The 25467-nt window shown below is 40.7% G+C and overlaps 1 pseudogene; it reads right to left on the bottom strand.

The window, feature by feature from the left end:
* Positions 1-18731: 18731 nt before the first annotated feature.
* LOC142426024 (pyruvate kinase PKM pseudogene) lies at positions 18732-20810 on the bottom strand (annotated as a pseudogene).
* Between the last annotated feature and the right edge of the window lie 4657 nt (positions 20811-25467).

The raw sequence follows: 25467 nt of genomic DNA, 5'->3' as shown, positions 1-25467 counted from the left end.
TCTTCAATATAAACTTCAACTCAGAGAAGGTGCAGTGTGAGTGTCCCATGAGGAACAAAGATTTGTCACAGAGAAATATGATCCAATCTAGGGAGTTAGAAATCTCTTACTACTGTCTTGCACATTGAAGTATCACAAGGAAGGATTTCAACTTCTGACTAGGCCGTGAACCAAAGCCATTCACCTGACTCCAAACAGGCCTGCAAATTGTGCACCAACAGCAGCGAAGAAGAAAGAGGAGGAAGTGCCTGGTTTGGGTATTATCATTTCTGGGATGTCCCCATGAGAGATTGAAATTTGTGAACATCATTAGAGCTGATCCAGATAAGACAAACATAGAGCATCCCACTTGCCGGCAGTGTCCTAGGGACCAAAGAAAATGACCAAGGCTCAGGAATCACTGGCATTCAACAATGTAGTGGTAAAGTTCACACGGGAGGAATGGCAGCTCCTGAACCCTGCTCAGAAGACCCTGTATTAGGATGTGGTGTTGGAGAACTATCGCAACCTGGTTTCCATCAAATTCCAGAAAGATGATGATCATATGCGTCAACACTTGCAACATGAAAGATGCATGGACAGAATGGAACAATGCTATATATTTAATACATTGGAAACTATTGTTTCACAGGCAAAAAACGGTGATTTTCCACTCAAGGAAATTTATGAGATGTTTGGTTTACATGAAGAATTTGTAACATCAGATTCAGTCATTCTGGAATTAAATCAGAAGAGAAATTTTAAAAAGGAAGTAAAGGAAGTCAGTTGTCCTCAATGGAGAAGAGAAAACTTTTCTCCATGTTGAATAGGAACAATTTTGCACTGAAATGAAATTTCTTGAGTGTGAATAATCCAGGCGCATGAAGTCACAATGCATTCAGCATGAGGAATCTGATGAAATTGAGAAAACACACCAAAGTGATACATGTGGGACAACCTTCACCAAGGAGCCTTTCCTGTGAGCACCAGATCATTCATACTCTAGACAAGACTTCTGAATGCAGCCATTGTGGGCAAGAATTCCACACAGCGTTCAAACTCAGTGAGCATTATCATAAAGCTTATAAAGGATAAAAACTCTATAAATGCTTGGAATGTAGCAAAGCTTATCACAGTAAATCTTACCTCAAGGAACATCAGAACACTCATGTGGCAGGGACGTCCTGTGTGTGCAGTGAATGTGGGAAAGGCTTCACCAGGAAGCGTGATCTCACTGCTCATCAGCGAACTCACACTGGAGAGAAGCCCCATGTATGTGGTGAATGTGGCAAAGCCTTCGTTCAGGAAGCGCATCTCAAAAGTCATTTACGAACTCATACAGGCAACAAACCCGATGCATGAGGTGAGTGTGGTAAAGCTTTCAACCAGATGCAACGCCTTATAGCACATCAGAGATTACATACTAAAGATAAACCTCATGTATGTGGTGAATGTGGAAAAGTCTTTTTCTGAAGAATAAGCTCACTGTTCATCAGCGAACTCATACTAGAGAGAAACCCCATGGATGTAGTGAATATGGCAAAGCCTTCATTCAGAAAGCACGTCTCAGAAGTCATCTACAAACTCCTACAGGAGAATACCCTATGTGTGTGTGGTAAATCTTTCAGTCAGAAACAACACCTAATAGGTCATCAGAGATTCCACACAGGAGAGAAACCCCATGTATGTGGTGAATGTGGAAAAGCCTTCACTCAGAAAGCACATCTCAAAAGTCATCTACAAACTCATACAGGAGAAAAACCTTATGTACGCGGGAGTGTGGCAGAGCTTTCAGCTGGAAGTAATGCCTTATAGCACATCAGAGATTGCACACTAAAGAAAAACCCCATGAATGTGGTGAATGTGGAAAGCCTTTGTCAGGAAGATGAACCTCACTGTTCACCAGTGGTTTCATACTGGAGAGAAACCTCCGGTATACAGTGAATGTGGCAAAGGCTTCATTCAGAAAGCATATCTCAAAATTCATCTACTAATTCATACCGGACAAAAACCTTACATGTGTGGTGTGGGTGGTAAGGCTTTTATCCAGAAGAATGTCCGTATAGCACAGCAGAGATTTCACACAGGAAAGCAGTTCTTTGCATGAATTAAATATGGAAAATCTTATATGTAGAAATCAAGTCTCATGAAGCCTGAGAAAATTCCCAACGAGAAAACTTTTCATTAGGGTTAGTGTGGCAAAGCTTTCAAAACAAAGGAAGAATTACTAGAGTTTGGCCTGGGCCAAGTGTGTGGACAGACGACTGTGACTTACCATGCAGGTACCCATGCTCTGAATTGCTGTCCCTCTACTGACATGGTCCATCGGTGTGGGGACAGGGCCTTCCAGACTTCCACATGGCACATGGGCACCTCATTGCTCTTCCAGTTTCCAGTGCCTGAAAAAGAGTTGAATTTGTTTTTTCTGGATCACAGCTATACCAAGCAGTAGTGTGCCCACTCAGATTCCGGTAGTGCCCACTCCACCCGCATGCTCTTTGTTATCCCCGGAAACAGCACCAAAGTACCATAAAATAAGAATGAAGAAAATAGAAGCTATATGGGAACAATTTACCCAGAGGATGAATGGACCACAGGGAACCTCAGCCTCCACGACCCTGAGATGAGAAGAACTAGATGGTGCCCAGCTTCCACTGCTAATTACTCTCAAAGGGATCACAAAAGAGTCATCAGTTGAGTGGGAGAACAAAGTGAAACAAAACCCCAAATCATAAAATATACAGGCTTCCTGGTCTGATGGAAACTTGGAATCCGCAGACTAGGACCCTTAGTGACTTCATTCCAGGAAATGTACTCACTCCTCTGACTCATCTTTCAGCTAAACAATATGCAGGCTTGGAAAGGAAGAATAACATCCTTAGAACAATCAACCGTACCAAAACAAAAGAATAGCATTTGCTTATGGATAAAAGCTCTTAAAAGCAAGAAGGAGCAGGAAAGAAGGTTGAATAATGATGGTAAAACACAGGGAGGGTGGAAGTGGGAGGAGTGCTAGTACATCTTGGAGACTGCAATCAAGGTATGAATTGTTGAATGGAAAACCAATTTACTGTGTAAAGTTTTAAATCATTAAAAAATTCTTTTTAAGAAAAAAATATATAGACTACAACTCATTGTAAAGAAACCAAAATCCTCACAACTGGACCAATAGGTACATCATGATAAACAGAGATATGATTGAAGTTGTCAAGGATTTCATCTTTTTTGGCTCTTCAATCAATGCTCATGGGAGCATCAGTTGAGAGATCAAAAGATGTATTGCAATGAGTAGATTTGCTGCACAAGATCTCCTTAGATTGTTGAACAGCAAAGATGTCACTTTGAAGACTAAGGTGTGCCTGACCCAGTCCATGGGATTTAAACAATGGGTTCAAACGTAAGGATTGTGAAAATGAAGCATGAGTAGGCAGTGTGCATAGGGTCACTATGACCCGATTCAATGGCACCTAACAACAACAACATGCTCAAGGTCATCTTTTGGCTCTTGTGAACTTATTTTAATTTGCTTCCCTTCATCTTGAACTTGTAAATGAGCAACTGAGGGTCTGTTCCACAGCTGGCCCCTACACTTGTTCTGACTCAATATTGAACTTCATCATCTATTTCTATAGATGTAATCAAATTATATTGCATAAGGTTAGAGCCATGGGGATAATCACCATTTATGTTGTCCATAAAAGGTATTTTGAATTAATAGGTTGTTAGTCTTGTAAAATTTTATCAGGTGATTCTCAAATTCTTTTATCAACTTCTTTTACCTCATTTCTTGTACCAGTGAATATTTTCCGACCACAGTTCCTTCTTCTTTGTTTTTAATGCTCACATTCCAATTATCAGTAATTATAAATCTGTGTTGATTGTTTATTAGTCCAAGAGGCCCAGAGATCCATATTCATTGAAATGAGAGGATGAAATTAGACTCTGAATAGACCTGCCACCAAACCACTCTGCCTGCTCAATCATTTAGTCCCTTTATCTGCAGGAAATACAAAATCTGGGGGCAGTGTGGAGTGAGAAGTAAAGAGACACCGTCTATAGAATTAAAATGCACAGAGTTGGTGTGTTCAGAACACTGGCAGTGATATTCCTTGTTATTAAGAGCCATCAAATCATCTCCTGCTCATAGGGACCCTACGTACAGCAGAACTAGGCACTGATTAGTGCTTCAACATCATCAAAATTGATATGTTGAGCCAATTGTTGCAGCAACTATACCAATCTGTCTTGTTTAGGATATTTCTTTATTTTTTTCCATGGCCCTCTACTCTATGAAGTTTGATGTCCTTTTCCAGGCACTGGTCTCTCTGGAAAACATGTCCCAAGTATGTGATGTGACCCTTAATATCCTAGTTTCTATGGAACATTCTGGCTGTAATTCTTCGAAGATAAATTTGTTTGCTCTTCAGAGAGTCCGTGGTACTTTCAATATTCACCATCAACACCATAATACCAATGTATTAATTCTTCTTTGATCTTTTTTATTCATTGATCAACTTTTAATATCCATTGCAATAACTTCAAAGAACCCACAGACAAATTTCATGAATAAAGGGTTTATTAATGAAGTTAATAGATTATAATGCCACCAGGCTCCTTAAGTCTGAAGTTTGAGATTCATCCAGGATGATGCATCCAAACTATCTTGATCAATCTTCATATCTGTTTTCTCACTCTCATTTCCCTCACCTCATCATCCACCTTCCCACTGCCTTGTTTCAGAATCTTGCAGCTCTTCAAAGGACAATCACATCCTTCTAGTTTTTCTCCCTGCCTCAAAAGTCTACATAACCTACAAAATGATGTTTTCAAAGCATAAATCTCTATAGCACAACCATGTTTCTTCTGCAACACATATGCTAGTAGTGACTCTTTGCATTCAGCATAAGTTTGATGCACCTTAGCATGGCATACGGGACTATTCACAAACTGGATATACCTATGGATCAAGCCCAGGTTTCTGCAAACGCTTTTGCCATATCGAATATTTATTTTTTCATGTCTCTAGGCATCTATCCATGTAGGTTTTTCTCCCTTCTCTATTTATCCTTCAAAATTCTACTAAAATGGCATCTCCTTTAAGTCTTCCTGATCTTTTAGATGGAATAATATATCCCCAAGCTCTATGTTTTTCCAGTCTCCTGTCCCTAACTCTGTATTGACTTTATCGCAATCTCCTATATTGGCTGTTTTGTCTATGTCCTTTAATAAACCATGAGCTGGTCAAAAGCAGACATCCTGTGCTAATTTATCTCTGCAACCCAATACCCACAACCATGTCTAACTGGTAAATGCAAATTAAATGCAGTTGACAGTGCACAGAAAAATAAAACAACACACCAAAAGAGAAACAAGATTGATTTTCACTTTGGAATGAGAAATTTTAATTTATTGCAGATAAATGGCAAATAAAACACACCCCAAAAAAGGAGAGAAAAGATAGGAAAGTGGAAATGAAAGGTAAGAATTCTATGTTACTATCCCAAAAGTATTAGAAATAAATGAGATCAATTGCAAACATGGAGGAACATTCTTTTACATGTTCCTGTGTGGTCAAAAAATTAACTTACTCCACTGCTCGCAGCAAAATCGAAGGTTTGAGTCAACCCAGAAATGCTTCAGAAGGTATCAGACATCGAAATCCATAAGAAACCTGATACCATGATACAGGAAATAAATCATGATTCAAGACATTAATCATGATTACCAGGGCTTGTAAGTCTACAGCCTATATGTGGAGGGGGGGAAATAAGTCATTAATACATAGACATTATGAGATTTTTAAAAAGTCTATTGCTGTCAGGTTGGTTCCAAAGAGCAACCCACAGCAACTCTATAAGACAAAGTAGAACTGCCCTGTACCATTTCCAAGGCAGTAAATCCTTGGTTTTTAAACAGTTTTATAGCACTTCATCCACATGTCATATAATTCAATACTTCAATCATATCAAGAAGAGTTGTACAATTATCACCGAATTCCCTTCTAGAATACTTTCTTATTTCCTGTACACAGTTGTTCATGTAATTATTATTTTCTAATTGTGGCCAAAAAGGACACAACAAAACATTCTTCAGATGAACAACTTCTACATGTATAATTAAGTGCCATTGATTCCACTCTTGGTGTTGTACAATCATTATTGATAGCCTTTTCCAAATTATTCCACCACCATTAACATAAACTCAATGGCCCCTAAGTACCAACTCTTTCTCCTTCATCCATGGTAACCATTGGTCAAGTTTGGTTTGTTTGGGGTGTTTTTTTTTTAGTAGTTTTCTTGATATAATATTCACATATCATAACATTCCCATGGCTAAATTGCTTTTAAAGTAAGTTGTATATACATCAGTTCTAATGCTCTCTCCCTCTTCATGCATTTATTGTTTGCTCCCCAGATCTCCTCACCATCCCAACCTCTCACCCTGCCTCCACTTCCCTGATAAACCATTGTATCAGTAATTGTCTCTATGCATCTACTACTCCTTCTGTGCTTCACAAACTGGGGAACTCAATAGACACAAAACAAAATGGCAGGAAAATAACAATATTAAGATAAAAATATACAAATAAAGAGTAAGAAAGAAAAGATCACCATCAGTATTTTAAAGCCAGAGAAGAAATTTCTGTCGTGGAACAAGTGAGGAATACTTGAACCTAAAACTAATCCAGGTTAGGTCAAGAGGAGGTCAACTGACCAAGTGTCCTATTGTTGCATGGTTCAATCCACTACAATCAAGTTTACGATAATCTCTGTCTGGTTGTTAAACTGTTCAAGTCCCAGACACTGAGTCAGATTAAGCCTCAGGCACATCCTCTGTAGCCACAGGCAAGAGACTTGAATGGCTGTAAATCGGTAAAGTAAGGAGATGGTCACAGTTTTCTCCCATGGAGCAGCTTCTGGGTGCAAACCACCAGCCATTCAGTTATCCTAGTACTTCACCACTGCACCATCATCATGCAAAGTTAAGGACATTTATTTTTTTACCCAGAAGTTGTTGAAATCAAATGTATCCCACATGCAGCTGTAGAAATCTATAGCAAAAAAAAGTGTTTAAATGTTGAGTATAGTTGTACTATATAAAGTTGTACTATATAATTCTAGCCACTTCTCTGAACAGTATTGGCATTACCATAGAATATGGCTTTACACAAGGAAATAGGTGACTTGGTTTTGGTAATTTAGATTTTCAGTATAGAAGTTCCTGTGTCTTATTTAAGTTATCAGCAAAACTTGGGAGGGGACAATTTTATTTTAAGGTTTATGATTTGGTAATTTAGCTATAGTAACTCTTTGTAAAATCTCACAGCACAATTTTAATAAGAGGTCAAATAGTCAACACTTGAGAATTTTTGAGGGTATCAAGTTGTTTGGGAATACTTTGAGAAACATCTGAGTTTTCCCAAGTGCTTCTTTCCACAAAAGAAAAATACCAGTTTATTTCCAACCAATTGCGTTACTGTTAGCACAGCCTCTAACAAATCTCTACCAAGTCAAAGTAACGAAATCACAACTCCTATTCCTTCATATCTAGACCACAGTGTCTCAGCTATAGTCTCTTAAATGTATTTTTCACAAGCAAAGCACACAGAAGTTTACTAGAAAATCCCATCGAGACTGAAGTCAGTGGTGAAAAGTTGACAATCAAAAGGTTGCACAATATAGCAATATCAAGAAGTCTTTTTCATAGCTACCTGCCTCCAAAAACACACCACTGGCATTGCCTTTACAAACCTATTTTGGGGATCAAAAATCCCTTGATATTGACAGATTTCTGATGCCAAGTCACCTGAGAGAAAAATGGGCTCCATTCGGGCCACATGGATTACCTGCCCAGGAACAGAGTGTGAACATGCAGGCAGAAGAGCTCCTTGATTCCTTATTTCAAGGTGAGCTGTTCTCCTTCATTACAACCTACCTATCAAAGCAGTGCTGAATTTGTAGCAGACGCTGATACTCAGCAGCTCTGGGTGTGCAGCGTGGAGTTTTTCCTGACCAATCACATTTTCCAAAGGTACTTCCCATGGTTTGTTTTTAAACCCAAAGGATTTGGTTCCAATCTCTTATCTATTGTTGTTGTTGTTACGTGATATCAAGTGAGTTCTGAAGCCTACTGAAGGGCTTCCTGGCACTGCACCATCCTCTTAATCATTGCTCTGTGTCAGCCCATGTTACCGACCCATCTCGTTTAGGAGCTTTCTATTTCTATTTTTCACTGACCCTCTATTTTACCACGTACTGTGTTCTTCTTCAAGGCTTGGTTACTCCTGATAGCATATCCAAAGTATGTGAAATAATGTCTCTCCACTCTCCTTTTTTTTTAATTTAGTGGATTTTCTTTTAATCATTTTATTGGGGCCTCCTACAACTCTTATCACAATCCATACATCCATTGTGTCCAGCGCATTTGAACATTTGTTACCATCATCATTCTCAAAACACTTGCTTTCCACCTGAGCCCTTGGTATCAGCTCATTTTCCCCTCCCTCCCAGCTCCCCTCTCCCTCATGAATCCTTGATAATTTATAAATTATTTTGTTATGTCTTATACTGTCTGACATCTCCCTTCACCCACTTTTCTATTGTTCATCTCCCATGAAGGGGGTTATATGTAGATCCATGTGATCTTCCCCACCTTCCCTCCACCCTTCTGGTATCACCACTCCCATCACTGGTCCTGAGGGGTTCATCTGTCATAGATTCCCTGTGTTGCCAGTTCCTATCTGTACCAGTGTACATCCTCTAGTCTAGCCAGATTTGTAAGGTAGAATTGGGATCATGATAGTAGTGGGGAGCACTAAAGATTTAGAGAAAAGTTACATGTTTCATCGTTGCCATTGAACCCTGACTGGCTGGTCTCCTCCCCATGACGCTTCTGTAAGGGGATGTCCATTTGTCTACCGAAGGGCTTTGGGACCTCACTCCACACTTTCCCTCATTCACAACGATACAATTTTTGTTCTTTGATGCCTGATACCTGATCCCATCAACACCTCATGATCACGCAGGCTGGTGTGCTTCTTCCATGTGTGCTTTGTTGCTTCTCAGCTAGATGGCCTCTTGTTTACCTTCAAGCCGTTAAGACCCCAGATGCTATCTCTTTTGATAGCCAGGTACCATCAGCTTTCTTCACCACCTTTTGCTTATGCACTCACTTTGTATTCAGCGATCCTGTCGGGAAGGTGAGCATCATGGAATGCCAGTTGAATAGAACAGTGTTCTTGCCTTGAGGGAGTACTTGAGTGGAAGCCCAATGTCCATCTACTACATTAATATTAAACCTATGAATATATGCACATCGATCTGTTTCCCCTTCATCATATATAAATATATTCACAGATGTACATGCCTGTATTTAGACCTCTATAAATGCCCTTTGCATCCTAATGCTTTCCTCTAAATTCCTTTTACTTTCTTCTTTTCCCACTATCATGCTCAGCCTTCACTTGGGTTTCAGTAATTCCTCTCAGTTACATTGCACTTGATGAAGCCCTACCAGGTCTCCTACACCCTCCTCACCACCGATTTTGGATCACTTGTTATTCCCTTATTGCTGTGTTAGTTAACACCACTTGCTTTCCCCCACCTCCCCCTCTCCCATGTCCCTCTGGAACATTGTTCCATTGTTTTCTCCTCCAGATTATTTATCCTGCCTATCTTATCTAAATAGATCTGCAGAGATAATAATAAGCACACGACAGAGCAAAACAAAGGAACAAAAGAAAACAAAACAACAAAAACAATGACCAAAAAAAAAAGCCTGTAAATAGTTCAAAGTCTGTTAACCGTAAGAGTGTTTTCCAGTCCAGTCTGATGGCTGGCCCCAAAGTAGATTTTTGTTATTCCCTTGCTGTTCTGTTACATGCCCTTAGTGTTCTGCCTCAGTGTGGTAGGGTCAGACTGGGTGCAATTCCCACACTGTGTCTCCAGTGTTGTCTCCCAATGGGCTATGTGTCAGTGAGGGGTGTTGTGTCTCAGCGTGGGGCCGGACTTATGGTTCTCTCTGTGGATTGGCTGCTCTGAGCAGGAAGATCATCCACAAGCCTTGGTGGGCCAGGATGTGCTCCACTCTCTCTTCCACCCCCTCATTTGCTCCTGTGTGCTCTGATCAGACATGTCTCTCTCCCTGCGCTGTAGCTTCAGAGCTGTACTCTGAAGTAAATTCTTCTGAGGGGAGATAGCTGTCCACGTAGTTGGGATTGGGGCCAGCCTCTCAGGCCTCTCTACTGGTTCCCTGCTTCATGCTGGTATGTTGCATTCACATCTTGGAGTACTGGTTGAAGTCTGGTCCCTTTTTCCCTGTGGAGATATAAACAATATCCTCCCCTTAGGTGGGTTAGTGCCCTGCTTCCCCACTATCCATTTCTTCTTCCCTATGCTCCATTTGCATTTTTAAGCTTACCTCAGTCGACTCATGTTGTACTTATCCTTTTGTGTTTGGCTTACTTCACTTAGCATAATTTCCTCCAGTTCTTTCCATGTGGCAATGTGCTTCATGTGTTCATCACTGCTTTTTAGGGATGCAACGTAGTCCATTTATGTACCACAGTTTTTTAATCCATTTGTCTATTGATGGAAATCTGGGTTGTTTCCAACTCCTTGCAATTGTGAACTGTGCTGTGATGGACATTGAAGCACAAATGTGGTGAATAATACTAATGGTCTTTCATATGTTGAACCATCCCGACATCCCTGGTACAAATCCCACTTGGTCATGGTGAACTGTTTGCTTTAAATACTTTTGTACTCTATTAGCCAGTATTTTGTTAAGGATTTTTGCATCAATGTTCATTAAGGATATTTGCTGAATTCATTGAAGTACAGTCCTTCATAGTTCTGTGTAATTATCCTTTTGATTTCATGAGGGTCTGCTATGTCCCATAAATTTTGGTACATCGTGCTCTCATTCTCATTGGTTTCTAGAAATTTCCTAAGTTCATCTCTGATCTGGGCCAGTACACACTCCTTTTGCAATAGGGAATTATTCATCCCTTATTTTCTTCATCTTCCTTTCATTGATTTACAACCTTATGGCACCGTGGTCAGAGAAAGAGGTCTGTATGATATCAATGTGCTTGAATTAAAGCAGATTCGCCTTATGGCCCAGCACCTGGTCTATATTCCAATATGTGCTATGTGGGCTTGAAAAGAATGTGAATTTATTTTTGTATTTGGATATTGAGCTCTGTAAATCTCTATCAGGTCAAATTGTCTAATTGTAGTGTCTAGATCTTTAGCCTCCTTGTTGAGTTTCTTTCCCTGTAATCTATCTTTCTCAGAGAGCATTGTATTGAAGTCACTCACTATAATTGTTGAGACTATGATCTCTTTTTTTCATCTTTTGGAGCATTTTGTTGACATATTCAGTGGATCTCTCATTCAGACAATATGTGTTTAAAATGTTTAGTAGTTCTTTCTCTACGGTTCCCTTGAGCATTATATAGTATCCCTCCTTATCTCTTTTTATGGTTTGCACTTTAAGGTAATTTTATCTAAGATTAGGATTACAACCCCTGCTCTTTTGGAATTGCTGTTGGCTTGGTATGCTTTTCTCCAGCCTTTGATTATCAGCCTATTTTTGTCTGTAGTTTTGAGATGTGTCTCCTGTAAGCAGCAGATTGATGGGTTATGTTTTCTAAGCCAGTCTGCTAGCCTCAGTCTTTTAATGTCTGAGTTCATCCATTAATATTCAGGTTTATTACCTACATCTGTGAACTTTGTGATGTCATCTTGTACCTTTTTTGTGTTGGGTGTTTTTCTACTTCTTTTTCTTATCAGTGTGTTGTGCATGCGTGTGTGTGCATGTGTTTGTGTGTATTTCATTCTTGACTTTTTTCCACCCTTAAGCCAATGCTATTTTGGGGGCTGTTTTCTCTTTGGAATGTGCTTTTTGGTGGTCTCTTATTTATGCTTGGTGAATGCTGTTCTTTTGCCCAACTGAGTCGGCAAGGATCTTTTGTAGGGCTGGGTTCCTTCTAACATATTCTTTGAGTTTTTTTTGTTCTCTGGGAAGACTCTTACTTCTCCATCTATCTTGATAGATAATTTGGCTGGATAGAGTATTCTCGAATTTGTGTTATTTTCCTTCAATTTTTGGAATATGTTACTCCATTCTCTTCTCTTCTTCATAGTGTCCACTGATACGTCTGAGAACATTATTTGGGAACCTCTATATGTGATTACTCGTTTTTCCCTAGTTGCTCTCATGATTGTCTCCTTCCCTCAAAGTTGGATAGTTTAACTATTATGTGCCTTGGTGACTTCTTAGGATTCAGTGTAGCTGGTATTCTTTCAACCTCCTAAATTGTTTGCCTTGTTTTCATTCATTAAGCTGGGGAAGTTTTCCTATAAGAATTCTCTCACTATTGTTGCAAATGACTTCTTTGTTGTGTCTTCCTCCAATAATCCAATTATCCTGATGTTTCTCTTCATAGCATCAGGCATAGCTCTTAGATTTTCTTCAGCTTCTCTGATGACCTTATTAGAATTTTGTTTGCATTTATTAAAGTCTGCTTGGCTATTCTCTAGGTCACAGGTGCAGTTCTCTGCCTCCTCCAGGCAATTGACAAAGTCCATGAGTCTGCTACTGGTTTTTGTTATTTTGTCTCTCGGCTCTTGTATTTCCCTTTGGTGTATGGTCTTTATGCCTCTATTATTTCATCCTTTTTCTGTTTTGTTTCCCTCCTACCCTGTATGACTCCAAGCAGCATTCTCCATATTTCTTTCTGTGGCAAATCAATGTCTGCCTCTCCTATGCACACTATTATGTTTAGGACATCTTCTGCCATTGCCTTTTGTTTCAACTGTTTTTTTTTTTTTGTTGAGGCTGTTAGGGCTGATTGCTGTTTGCATTGTGTTGTTTTAGAGAAGCCAGGTGCCATTTTCCAGGGAGTCAAAGAGCATTGGCTCTCTCTGGAAAACTCGTAGAAATGCTTCTTCAAACTGCCTGCAGCTAATTTCACTATGGAACTGGCCTAACACTTTATCCCTCTGGTGCTTCACTCTTTTCCTAGTCAACCAGTATTCTGTTATTTGGAGGGTCCTCTCAGGGGATGCTGTTTGGGTAGTTGTGGACCCATGAGGATGATGCTGTACTGGCTGATCTCACAAGAAACATGGCAGCTTGCAGCACTGCAGAGGGCTTGCAGGGGTGCCTGCTGCAACAGGAGTGCCACAGAAGGCTGGTGGGTTGCCCGCTTTGGTGTGAAGCACCAAAAATGGTGTAAAGTAGATTATTGCGGAGGTTGTACAGAGGTTCTTGCAGCAGTGTGGAATATTGGTGAATGTTGGCCAGGCTGCCTTAGGCATTGTTAGGCACGACAGCAGACGGGAGGAAATTCCCTCAGTCACATGGGCCCACAGAGGATGGGTAGGATCTTCCTCCAGCCATATAGGCAGGATTTTGCCTGAAGAAGGTAGGCGAGATTTTCCCAGCCACATGTTAAGCACTGCAGAGGGTGGGCAGGCATGCAGAATTTCCCCCAGAGGAAAGTGGGTAGGATTTCCTCCTGGAAAAGGTGGGTCAGATATCCCCTGGTGGAGGGTGGGCGGTCTTTCCCCATCCTTGGGTTATGCTGCAGATGGTGGAGCTCTCCAAGCTGGGTAGAAGGCATGCATAAATGCCCTAGGCTAAGGGGACTGGTCTGCAGGTCAGCAGTGACGTGTGAGAGAGGAGGAAAGAGAAAAAGAAAAGACAAAAAACTGAGACTGTTGGGGGCAGAGAGAAGAGAGGGAAACAAAAGTAACACTATAGCTGATCCCTGACAGTGGAACTGGAAGGGTTTAAAACCTTCCCTGCGGTGGTGGCAAGCTGCAACTGTGTTGAGATAAAGCCCCTATGCTGGCTCCAAATGATCCTTGATCCAGACAAGACACTGGTGATGCTAAGGTCAAAACCTAGCTGGCCTCCACTGTGGTAAGCCAAAGCCCCCAGCTCCTCAAAACCTAGTGGATCTGTGCCAATTTATCTTTATGATGCTCCTCTTGACCCAGCAGTGTGGAATTTCCCTCTCAGTAACCCCCATGTGCTGATTTCTGCAGAGTCCCTATGGTATGTGTTACTCAGTCTCCATCTTCCCAGAAGTCCCACTCTCACTTCCAAGGAACATTCGGACTATACTTATTTCTAGAATATTTTTTTAAAAAGCAGACAATAGTATGTTGTGATCCATGGGATTGTCGTTCACTAAATTTTGGAAGTAAGTCATCGGGTCTTTCTTCATAGTCGGTCTTCATTAGCTTTCTGACTTATCTACCAAAAATAACCCTCCTGGTAGTTGAATTACCAGCAACACACAAGCCACCACAGTACAACAAGCTGACAAATGTGCAGAAAAGGACATGATTTGGGGGGAAGTAGAGGACAAACAAAAATGAGGTAAGTCTAAATCATGTTTATGAGGTTGATTGATAACCACCTCCCAGTTGAGACTTTTCTGACATGGCCAGCCCTCATTTGCCAGCACCAGTTCAAGTGTGGCTTGCACATTCTAGGTTAAGACACCTCAATCCCTCCGATACTTCCCCAGAGCTGAAGACAAAGGCTACCTTATAGAGACCCTTTACTTCACAACAAAAAAAATAATTAAGAAACATCAGTGACAAAAAAATGTGTAAAGAGCATTTAAAAAGAAACACAATCATTAAACATGAGAAAATACTCAACTTACTAAAAAATAAATTGGAACTACAAAACAAAATTTTAAAAGCCTTCAATGATATGGATGGACACATATCTTCAACAGTGGTCTCAAGCATATCAAAGATGATGAAGAAGGCACAGGACCAGGAAATGTTTCATTCTATTCCATATAAGGTTGCTAAATCATACTCAACTCAACTACCACCATAAAAATAGGGTCATGCTCCAGGCACAGGACTAAGGAGAGATTATCAATCAAAGCTCCCACTTCACATACAGCATGAATCCAAGCAAGTCCTTTCATCGCTTTAACCAGAATCTCTTAACACCTCACTCACCACCACCACCACCATTTACCAATCCTATACACAACTGTATGTGTGTGTGTGTATGTGTTCTACTGGTTTTAGCATGTTTCTGCAATTTTCACTCCACTTTAGCCAGTTTTCATGCCATTCTTGTGGCCTTTTAAAAAAGAGATTGTATCACCTAATTCAGTAAAGCAAAAGATCACATCTCATTTACTATTTCACTCATTTATTCAATCAATAATAATTTAGCTCCCTCAACATACAAGCACTGTGCCTTCCCAGAAAGGAGGTCAAAGACATCTATTATGTCTGGTGTATTCTAGAACCCACAGGTCCTTGTAATATCATTCAACATCATTAAAGAATATTTCTTCAATAGTTAATCTGCTCCCAGAGTACAGGGCTACAAAGATATGGCTAATAAGACATGGCTCCTGCTACTAAAATTGCCATCAGAAAGGTAAAACTCTGAAACGCATGAACAAACAGGAAAGAGTAAGAGCCAAAGAAAAAGTTATCTTTAAAGTCAAATAAGAGTTTAAAAAAATGGAAGAAATACTCAGGTGTAAGCTAATATTTAGGAAATATGCAAGAACTGTCCTTTGATATGCATGTGCTTTCTAGTATAATTAAGTTTGGAATTATATCATGGGAGAAATACATGAGCTGAGTGCCGAGTTGAAAATATACAAAACATCTGGAGTATTCAAAAAATGTTCCCTACTACAAAAAATAAAAATAAACTTCCCAAGATAGTCCCCTTGCAATAAGAAAGTACACCTAATTTTCACTTCTTAACATGGTTAGGTTCCAAAGACTGCGATATTGGGCAAAAATCAGTATTGTGTGAAAATACAGGATGACCAGATCAAATCAGAAAATAGAGGCTGACCACATCATTACCTAACTTACAAATTATACCATCACGTAACTGCCAAATCATTAAGAATCATGGCCCACCCAAGTGGATACATAACCTTAACGATTACATCCAGTATTTACTTATTATCTCACACCTTTATGTTCGTTAGTGCTAAATTTATATCATTGATTATAATAGTCAGATATATTTTATGATAATTTTAAATGCTAAATGTAAAATAAGAGAGTTAATAAGTGAGGAGTAGATGTATAGAACATATCTTAAGGGAGAGAAAGATATATATGGACAATAATCGGTGAGACAACTCTGAGAAAGGAAATTTAATTTTTCTATAATTTGGAAAAATATTATTAACTCTTTGCTCATTCTAATTCTTAAAAGACAAAAAGTTTTACAGTCTTCATTGACTAACATAAATAGAAGATTTTGACCCTTATAAGGTAAAAAGAATGCATTCCTTTTATTGGTATTTACAAATTGTACTATAAGAAATTGTAATACATGGTAAGACACCCTAGCTTTAATTGAATTGGACCAATAAGAAACTCCCAAAATCAAAAAAGGCACAAATCCCTTTGCTTCACATTGTTGAAGACTATTTTTTTAATGAATTTATAAAACATCATTTCTAGGATTATTATATAATCTTCATAATTCATGGAAAGATTTTTAGAGTCTAATGAATGTCATGCTAACATCAAGATCACCTTTTTAGTAATGTTAAATTTACTGAATTTTCATTCCAAATATTAAAAAATAGTTTGGAAAAACAAACCAAGCATAAATATTACACAAAGAAAGAGAAGCAGGTTCATAATATTAGAATGATGTTGCATTCTGGCTGGAAGAATTTCCCGTCTCAAATCACAGCACTCTACTCACCCAGAGAGAGTCAGAGTGGGAGGGGGAATTCTGAAGCTAAGTCTAATGAGTCTAATGCTCTGTTGAAATCAGAATTAATCATTTTCTTAGAGATGTTTCCTCTTCCCTCCATTTTAGATCAACTAAAATGATCTGGAGCACAGGTATCCATTTAAAATAAGCATTAGCCAAAAAAAACACACTACCATTGAATCAATGCTGACTCACAGAGACCCTGATAAGGTAAGCATTGGTAATGATCATTTCTGGACGATATCCTAAAATTATCTTTCATACTGTAGAAATAATAAATGAGTTATCCTCAAGGAAGATACTACAAAACAGCAAAACTACTGTGTTTTGATGGTGATCTATAATTGGGAAGATCTAATTATTCTTTTTACGGATTAGATTCAAAATAGTAAAAACAAATCTGTTTATTATTGAAGTAAAGAAAGCCTGACAGATTTTTCTTGTTGAATTTGGAAGGACGTGCTGTGCTTTTAAAAGAAAAAGAACTGTATTATTTAATTTTAAATGATTTGTATACAGAAAAATTTCAATAACTAACTAGAAAAAGAATAACTTGTTTTAATTGTGAAGCTTTAAAATAGAAAATACAGAACTGAATTCTCAATTCTACCTCGCCTATACAATAAGAATAACTCATTTTTAAGGGAATTTTCTTCCTTCTTTATCTACCTTATCACCCCAACCTAATTTCAGGCAAGTCTGGCAGGCATTCATCTTCCACTCAGTAAATAGAGACACCTTATTATACAATTACTTGCTGTTGATTTTCCTTTGAAAACAAACAAAAATATATATTTATAATGATAACATTTGGCCTAGATTATTTTTCATGTGCTTCCAGTTGGCAGAAACATGAAAAACAGATGGAACATGTCTTAAATTTTTAAAAACTAGTAATCACACACATATAGTCTTCTTGTAAAATCAGAATGCTACTGAATGCAAATATTTAATCTGTCTTGCTATACATAACAAATATTTGGTAGACGTAATTAAGAAAGAGACAAATTGATGCAAAAGAATATAATAAGCTTTACTTTGAATGCTGTACATTCAAATATCTTGCCTCTTTTTGAATTGGAAAAGGTTGTGTTGCTGCTGTTGTTGTTGTTGTTGTTAGGTGCTGTTTACTCAATTCTGTCTCATAGCGACCCTATCTTCAACAGAACAAAACACTACCTGCTCCTGTGCCATCCTCACAATTGTCCTGTTTGAGTCCATTGTTGTAGCCACTGTGTCAATCCATGTGTCCAGGACTTCCTCTGTTTCCCTGTGCCTCTACTTTACCAAGCACAATGTCCTTCTCCAGGGACTAGTCTCTCCTGACAACATACCCAAAATATGTGTGATGGCAAGACTTTGCCATCCTCATCTCCAAGGAGCATTCTGGCTGTACTTCCTCCAAGACAGATCTGTTTGTTCTTTTGGAAATCTGTGGTACTTTCAAAATTCTTCTCCAGCACCGCAATTGAAATGCATCATTCTTCTTCAGTCTGCCTTATCCAATGTCCAACTTTCACATGCCCATATGAGGCAATTGAAAGTACCATGACTTGGGTCAGGCAAACCTTAATTCTCCAAGTAATATCCTTGTTTTTCAATATTTTAAAGAGGTCTTGTATAGCCAATCTAGCACATCTTCCCATGTGTCCTTTGATTTCTTGTGGACTCAAGCAAGATGAGATCCTGGACAATTTTATCTTTTCTCCATTTACCAGGATAGTACCATTGGTTCAGTTGTGAGGATTTTGGTCTTCTTTAAAGTGAGTTGTAATCCATACAGAAGGCTGCAATCCTTGATTCCACCAGGAAGTGCTTCAAGTCCCCCTCATTTCAGCAACAAGGTTGTGTTATCTGTCTGTCATGGGTTCTTGTATTGTAGGAGTCATTGCTTCCCTTGGGCTATATTCCTTCATTTCAGATACATGCCTCCAGTTTTCTTGGGGAATTCTCATAGTAGATAGCTTACTAAATTTTAAAAACTTCACACTTTTTTTTTTTTTGCTTCAGCTGTTGTTTATTGACATACAGGTAGGCTCTATAGCAACAGGCCTGGAGGTGGCTGCCGCAGGGGTTGGGGGACAATGGAAGGCGGTGGAGTGTTTTTGTCTGCACAAGTGTTTGACAGCTGAGGAGAGCGCAGGAACTCGTGTCCAATGCACAACTAACATGTGGGAAGGGGGAGCAAGTTCAGGGCTAGAGTCTGCTTGCACTGGAGCCACTGCTACCCCGCCACTCTCAGGCATCTGGCTTTTGCTGTCTGCTGACCCCAGGCAGGCATTCTCTGGGCACCCATGTTCTGCAGGGACTGAATGGGGCACACAGAGGCCAGCTTGTTGACCTCTTGCATTCAATAATCACGGGGCCTCCAGTCCCGCAGCCCTCATTCTTCCCTGGCTTGGGTAGTGCCACAGAACGGGCAGCCAGGCTCTGAGCAACCCCACCCAGCAGGGCCATGAGGCACCAGGGACTTTCCACTCCCTTCCTGGAGCCCCAGCCCAGGGCGCCATCCTAGCCCTGAGGAAGCACTACAAATGTTGCTGGCTTAATGGCTGGGTTGGGGGAGGGGTTGGGGCAGGGGTAAAGGGGGGGCCCGGGACCCATCACGGCACAGGCACGACATGCATGGGGTTGGTAAAGCCGGAGCCAGGGCGCCATCCGGTCAGCACAATGACTACGTCGCCAGTCTTAAAGAAGCCTCGGGCTTTGCCAACATTCATGGCCAGGTTCACCCAGAGGTCCACATCCTCAGCCCAGGCTGACACGACCTGGTCCTTACACAGGACAGGAAAGACGCCGCGGTACAGGTGGGCCTGTCCAGCGGTCTGGGGGTTCTGGGTCACAGCAATGATGGGGGCACGTGGGCGGTATCTGGCCACCTGGTGAGCAGACCAGGTGCTGCATGCGCACGGCCTCCAGCGGGTAGTCCCCCTTGGCCATTTCCCCAGACAGCATGATGCAGTCCTCTCCGTCCAGGACGGCATTGGCCACATGGCTGCCTTCAGCCTGGGTCGGACGGGGCTTCTTGATCATGCTCTCCAGCATCTGCGTGGCACAGATGACGGGTTTCCCAGCTCGGTTGCAGCGCCCGATCATCACCTTCTGAGCAAGGAAGACCTTCTCTGCCGGAATTTCGATGCCCAGGTCGCCACGGGCCACCATGATCCCGTCGCTGGCCTCCAGGATCTCATCAAACCTTCTGACTCCCTCGTGATTCTCGATTTTGCTGATGATCTTGATGTTCTTGTCTTTCTCTCCCAGGACCTTCCTGACCTCATGGACACCGGCCGCCTTGCGCATGAAAGACGCAAACACCATATCCACGTCCCGCTCCACACAGAACTTCAGATCCTGGATGTCCTTTTCGGACACTGCAGGCAGGTCCACGGCAGCCCCAGGAAGGTTTACACCCTTCTTGCTACCCAGGGAGCCACCATTTTCCACCTCTGTCACCAGAAAGTCTGCACCTTTCTCCTTCACCTGCAGAGAAATAAGCCCGTCGTCCACATAGATCTTGCTGCCCACATCCACCACTTTGCAAATGTTCTTGTAACCAGCCAGAGCACACTCTCGTCACACTTGTCCATGGACGCGTTATCCAGCACGATCTTCAGAGTGGCTCCCTTCTTCAGCTCCACCTCAGCTGTGCCGCTGCCCTTGATGAGCCCTGTTCCGATCTCAGGCCCCTTAGTGTCCAGGGCCACAGCAACTGGCCGGTAGCGAATGGGGTCAGAAGCAAAGCTTTCCGTGGCCACACGCACGTTCTTGATGGTCTCTGCATGGTACTTGTGCGTCCCATGGGAGAAGTTCAAGCGAGCCACATTCATTCCAGACTTGATCATTTCCTTCGGCATTTCCACCGACCGGGAAGCTGGGCCGATGGTGCAGATGATGCCAGTGTTCCGGGCTGTGATGGGGGCTGAGTCAATGTCCAGGCGGCACATGTGCTCCAGGAAGGTGTCAGCCATGGCTGCGTGCAGCTGCTGGGTCTGGATGAAGGCAGATTCCTCTTCGCTATGTGACTTCGACATGTTTTCTGCAGTCCTCCGGCATGCTCTGGTCTGGGCTGCGCTGCAAAGGCAGGAGTGGCTTGTCCGCATGCTCCGGGCGTGTCGCTCCAATCAAAAACTTCAAACTCTTAACCTCATATTGCATCTAAAACCATTCCTCCTCCTCAACTTCCAAGGACCTAGTGGTGATCCCATGTTACTAGTGCAGAACTGCTTTTACATTTGTGGTAGTTACTAACTGGTGTCAATTTGGGACTTGAGAGAATTAAGAATGAAGGGGTGGAGTCTTATCTGTCAATCAGGTCAGAGCCCATGAGGCCTCTGTGTGGGTACGGCCTTCTCTGGAGAATTCTGGGAAGTATGGTATTTCCTCCTTCAGAGTCTGGAGAGACTCTTTCTCTCTGCTTAATTCCTGCGAGCCATCCCTGAGAAGCCACATGGACCTACCCTGACGCAGCCGTGGGTGCTAGAGCAGCCAGGAGACACTTCTCTCTGCTTGCTCCCTTGGAGATGCTCTACTGGCAAGGCTGACTTCCTGGGAGACATTCCTGAGGAGAAGCTACATGGACCTACTCTGATGCAGCCCTGGGAACTAGAGGAACCACATGGAGACCCCTGCCAGCGCTGAGAAGCTTACAAGGTCACTGGATCCAAAGACTTTCTACCCACTGGCCTGTGATTGTCCTGCATTCAGCAGAATTGCATGTGTTTTGTGAGTCTAAAGCAGACTTGATAGATTGGTATCAGACATATGGGTTGATATAGGGCTTATAGGCTTGGACTGGACTGGGTTGGGATGCTTTCTTAATGTACAATAACCCTTTTTATAAAACTCTCTTATACACATATGAGTTTCTATGGATTTGTTTCTCTAGTCTACCTGGACTAACACACATTGTTCTGCGTTTCTCCTTAAAAAATGGCATCATTTCTCAGCTGATGTTAGTTTGGAGTAGTTTCATCCACCAAAGATATTTTAATAATATTGAAAGTGAAAACAACTACCCTTGGTCCCTATGCAATTTTGCAAGACTAGATCTGATTATACAAAATCCGGGACTCTTTCATTGCATGTAATTTCACATAACCCACTATTAAACTATTGGAATAAAATTAGAGTTCAGAGTGAAGGCCCCAAGTTACTTTCAATTGACATAAAGAAAATGTTGTTAACTAATAAGATGCAAAGTTTCTCAACCTTAAAAATGCAGAGAAATTGCTAGGAATTTAATTTAAACTACTTTGTGTTTAATATAAATGCTAGAGTTGTGATTAAATTGAAGCATAAATAACAAGTTTCACAATTAATTTGATTATACCAAGAGTTTACAAAGCATTTTCAAATTACTTCCAATTTCATTGCTGCAACACTTTTGTAAGGTAAATAACAAGTATATTATGATCCCTTTTACATGGGTTAGAAAACTGAAAACATACAAATTCTTCAGTTAATATAATTGATAAATTAACAGTAGAACCTAGAAGTTAGAACTACCTGAATCCAAATCCTATTAACCTATTTTTAACAGATTTATTGACAGATAATACACATATATAATTCAATCAATTAAAAAGTTATACAATCATATTAGCATAAATTTTAGAGCATAGTCTCCATTGTTATTAGCTCCCCCTTTCCCACCAATGCCCCTTGCCATGCTTCTTACTGTTAGGTGTCATCGCATCAGTTAAAACTCACATCAGTTAAAGCTCACAGCCATCCTCTATGTGACCCAAAGTATAGCAAAACAATTGCTCTTATGTCTGAGCACATTGCTGCAGCCACTGTGACAATTCATCTTGTCAAAGATCTTCCTCATTTTCACTGCCCCTCTACCAAGTATGGTGTCTTCTCCAGAGACTGGTCTCTCTTGACAACATGTCTGAAGTACTTGAGATGAGGTCTTGCCATCCTTGCCCCTAAGAGTGCTCCTCTAACAGATTTCTTGGTTCTTTTGGCAATCCATGGTATTACAATACTCTTCACCAATTCAAAAGTATTGATGCTTCTTTGGTCTTTCTTATTTAATGTCCAACTTTCACATGCATGTGAAGCAATTGAGAAAATCATGGCTCGGTTCTGGTGCACCTTACTCCAAGTAACAGCTTTGCTTTTCTATCTTCTAAAGAGGTGTGTGCAGATTTTCCCAGTACAATATGTCCCTTGATCTGTTGACTGCTGCTTCAACACTTTGAGCATTGATTGTGGATTCAAGCAAGGCCAAATCCTTGCCAACATAATTTTTTCTCCATTTATCATGATGTTACCCATTGGTCCAGTTGTGAGGATTTTGATTTTGTTTATACTGACTTGCAATCCACACAAAAAGACTGAAATCCTTGGTCTCCAATACCAAATGCTACTCGTTTTCAGCAAGCAAGGTTGTGCCATCTGCACATCAAAAGTTATTAATAAGCTTCCCTGATTATTTGCTCAATATACGGATTGAATAAAGATGGTGAGAGGATGCAATCCTAAAGCATGTCTTTCTTTATTTTAATTCACGCAGTATTCCCTGTTCTGTTCACACATCTGCTCTTGATCCATGTATAGGTTCTGCATGAGTACAATGCAGCGTTTGGGAATTCCCTTTCTTCTCGAGTTTAACCATACTTTGTTAAGATCCACGCAGTTGAATTTCTTTGTATTGTCAATAAAACACAAGTAAACATTTTACTGGCATTCTCTGCTTTCAGCCCAGATCCATCTGCTATCAGAAGTGTTATTCATTTTTCCACACCCTTTTCTGAGTCTGGCTTCAATTTCTGGCCGTTCCCTGTGAGTAAACGTGCTGCTGCAACTGCTGTTGAATGGTCTGCATCAAAATTTTACTTGCGTGTAGTATTAATATTATTCTTTAATTTGAGCTTTCTGCTGGGTTAACTTCCTTTTAATTGGATTCACATAGGGATCTCTACCAGTGGACCATGGAGTCGTCTTCTAAATGTGCTGGCATAGAGGAGTAGCTGCTTCCGGTGCTTCATCAACTTGTTAAAACATTTCAACTGGTATTCCATCAATTTCTGGAGCCTTATTTTTGTTTAATACTTTCAGTGCAGCTTGAACTTCTTCCTCCAGCACTTTGGTTCTTGCTCATATGCTATCTCCTGAAACGATGGAATGTCAACTACTTCTTTTTGGGTGCATGTTTTTTATTATTTCCATCTTTTCTTGATACTTCTTGCATCCTTCAATATTTGCCTATAGAATTTTTCAAGATTTCAACTTGAACTTTGAATTTTTCTTGATTCTTTCAGTTTAAGATAAGTAGGGCATGTTCTTTTTTGGTTTTCTAGCTTTAAGCCTTTGCACATTTACTATAATATTTTGTCTTCTTTAAAATCATTTTATTTGGGGCTCATACAATTCTTATCACAATCCATACATCCATCCATTGTGTCAAGCACCTTTGTACCTTTGTTGCCATCATCATTTTCAAAAATTGTCTTTCTACTTGGTATCAGCTTATTTTCCCCTCTCCTTCCCCCACTCCCTCCCTCACTAACCTTTGATAATTTATAAATTATTGTTATTTTCTCATGTCTTATACTGACCAATGACTCCCTTCACCCATTTTTTCTGCTGTCCATCCCCCTGGGAGGAAGTTATATATAGATCACTGTGATATGACCCCCTTTACTCCCCCCACCTTCCCCTTACCCTCCTGGTATGGCCACTCTCAATATTGGTCCTGAGAGGTTTGTCTGTACTGGATTTCCTGTGTTTCCAGCTCTTATCTGTACCCATATACATTATCTGATCTAGCCAGATTTTTAAGGTAGAATTGGCATCATGATATTGGTGGGTGGCGGTGGGGGGAGCATTAAAGAACTCGAAGAAAGTTGTATGTTTCATCGGTGCTATATTGCACCGATTGGCTACTCTCCTCCCCAGGGCCCTTATGTAAGGGAATGTCCAATTGCCTACAGATGAGCTTTGGTGCTCTACTCCACACTCCCTGTGATTCACAATGATAAGATTTTTTGTTCTGGGTCTTTGATGCCTGATAACTGATTGTATCGACACCTCATGATTACACAGGCTGGTGTGCTTCTTCCATGTGGGCTTTGTTGCTTCTCAGCTAGATGGCCACTTGTTTATCTTCAAGCCTTTAGGACCCCAGATGCTGTATCTTTTGATAGCCGACGCCATCAGCTTTCTTCACCACATTTGCTTATACACCCTCTTTGTCTTCAGTGATCGTGTCAGGAAGGTGAGCATCATGGAATGTCAGGTTAATAAAAAAAAGTTTCCTTGCATTGAGGGAGTACTTGAGTGGAGGTCCAATATCCATCTGCTACCTTAAATACTTTGTCTTCTAAACCTACCCTTTGAAATTTTCTGTTCCGTTCTTTAACTTCATCATTTCTTCCATTTTCTTTAGCTACCCTATGATTAAGAGCAAGTTTCAGAGTCTCTTTTGACATCCACTTTGATCTGTTCTTTCTTTCCTACTGTGTTAATGACCGTTTGCTTTCTTCATTAATGAAGTTCCTGATACCCTCCCACAGCTCATCAGGTCTTCTATCATGGGTGTTCAATGCATCAAATTCTTGCAATGTTCTCAAAATGCAGGTGAAATATATTCAAGGTTGTATTTAAATTTCTTCAGCTTCAACCTGAACTTACATGTGAGCAATTGGTGGTCTGTTCCACAGTCAGCCCCTGGCCTGACTCTAACTGCTGATATTGAGCTTCTCTAGCATCTCTTCCGACAGAGATAGTCTATTT

The sequence above is a fragment of the Tenrec ecaudatus genome, chromosome 14 (assembly GCF_050624435.1).
Source record: "Tenrec ecaudatus isolate mTenEca1 chromosome 14, mTenEca1.hap1, whole genome shotgun sequence".
Classification (NCBI taxonomy): Eukaryota; Metazoa; Chordata; class Mammalia; order Afrosoricida; family Tenrecidae; genus Tenrec; species Tenrec ecaudatus.
The sequence above is the reverse complement of the archived record's forward strand: the minus strand, read 5'-3'. Positions and strand labels throughout refer to the sequence as shown.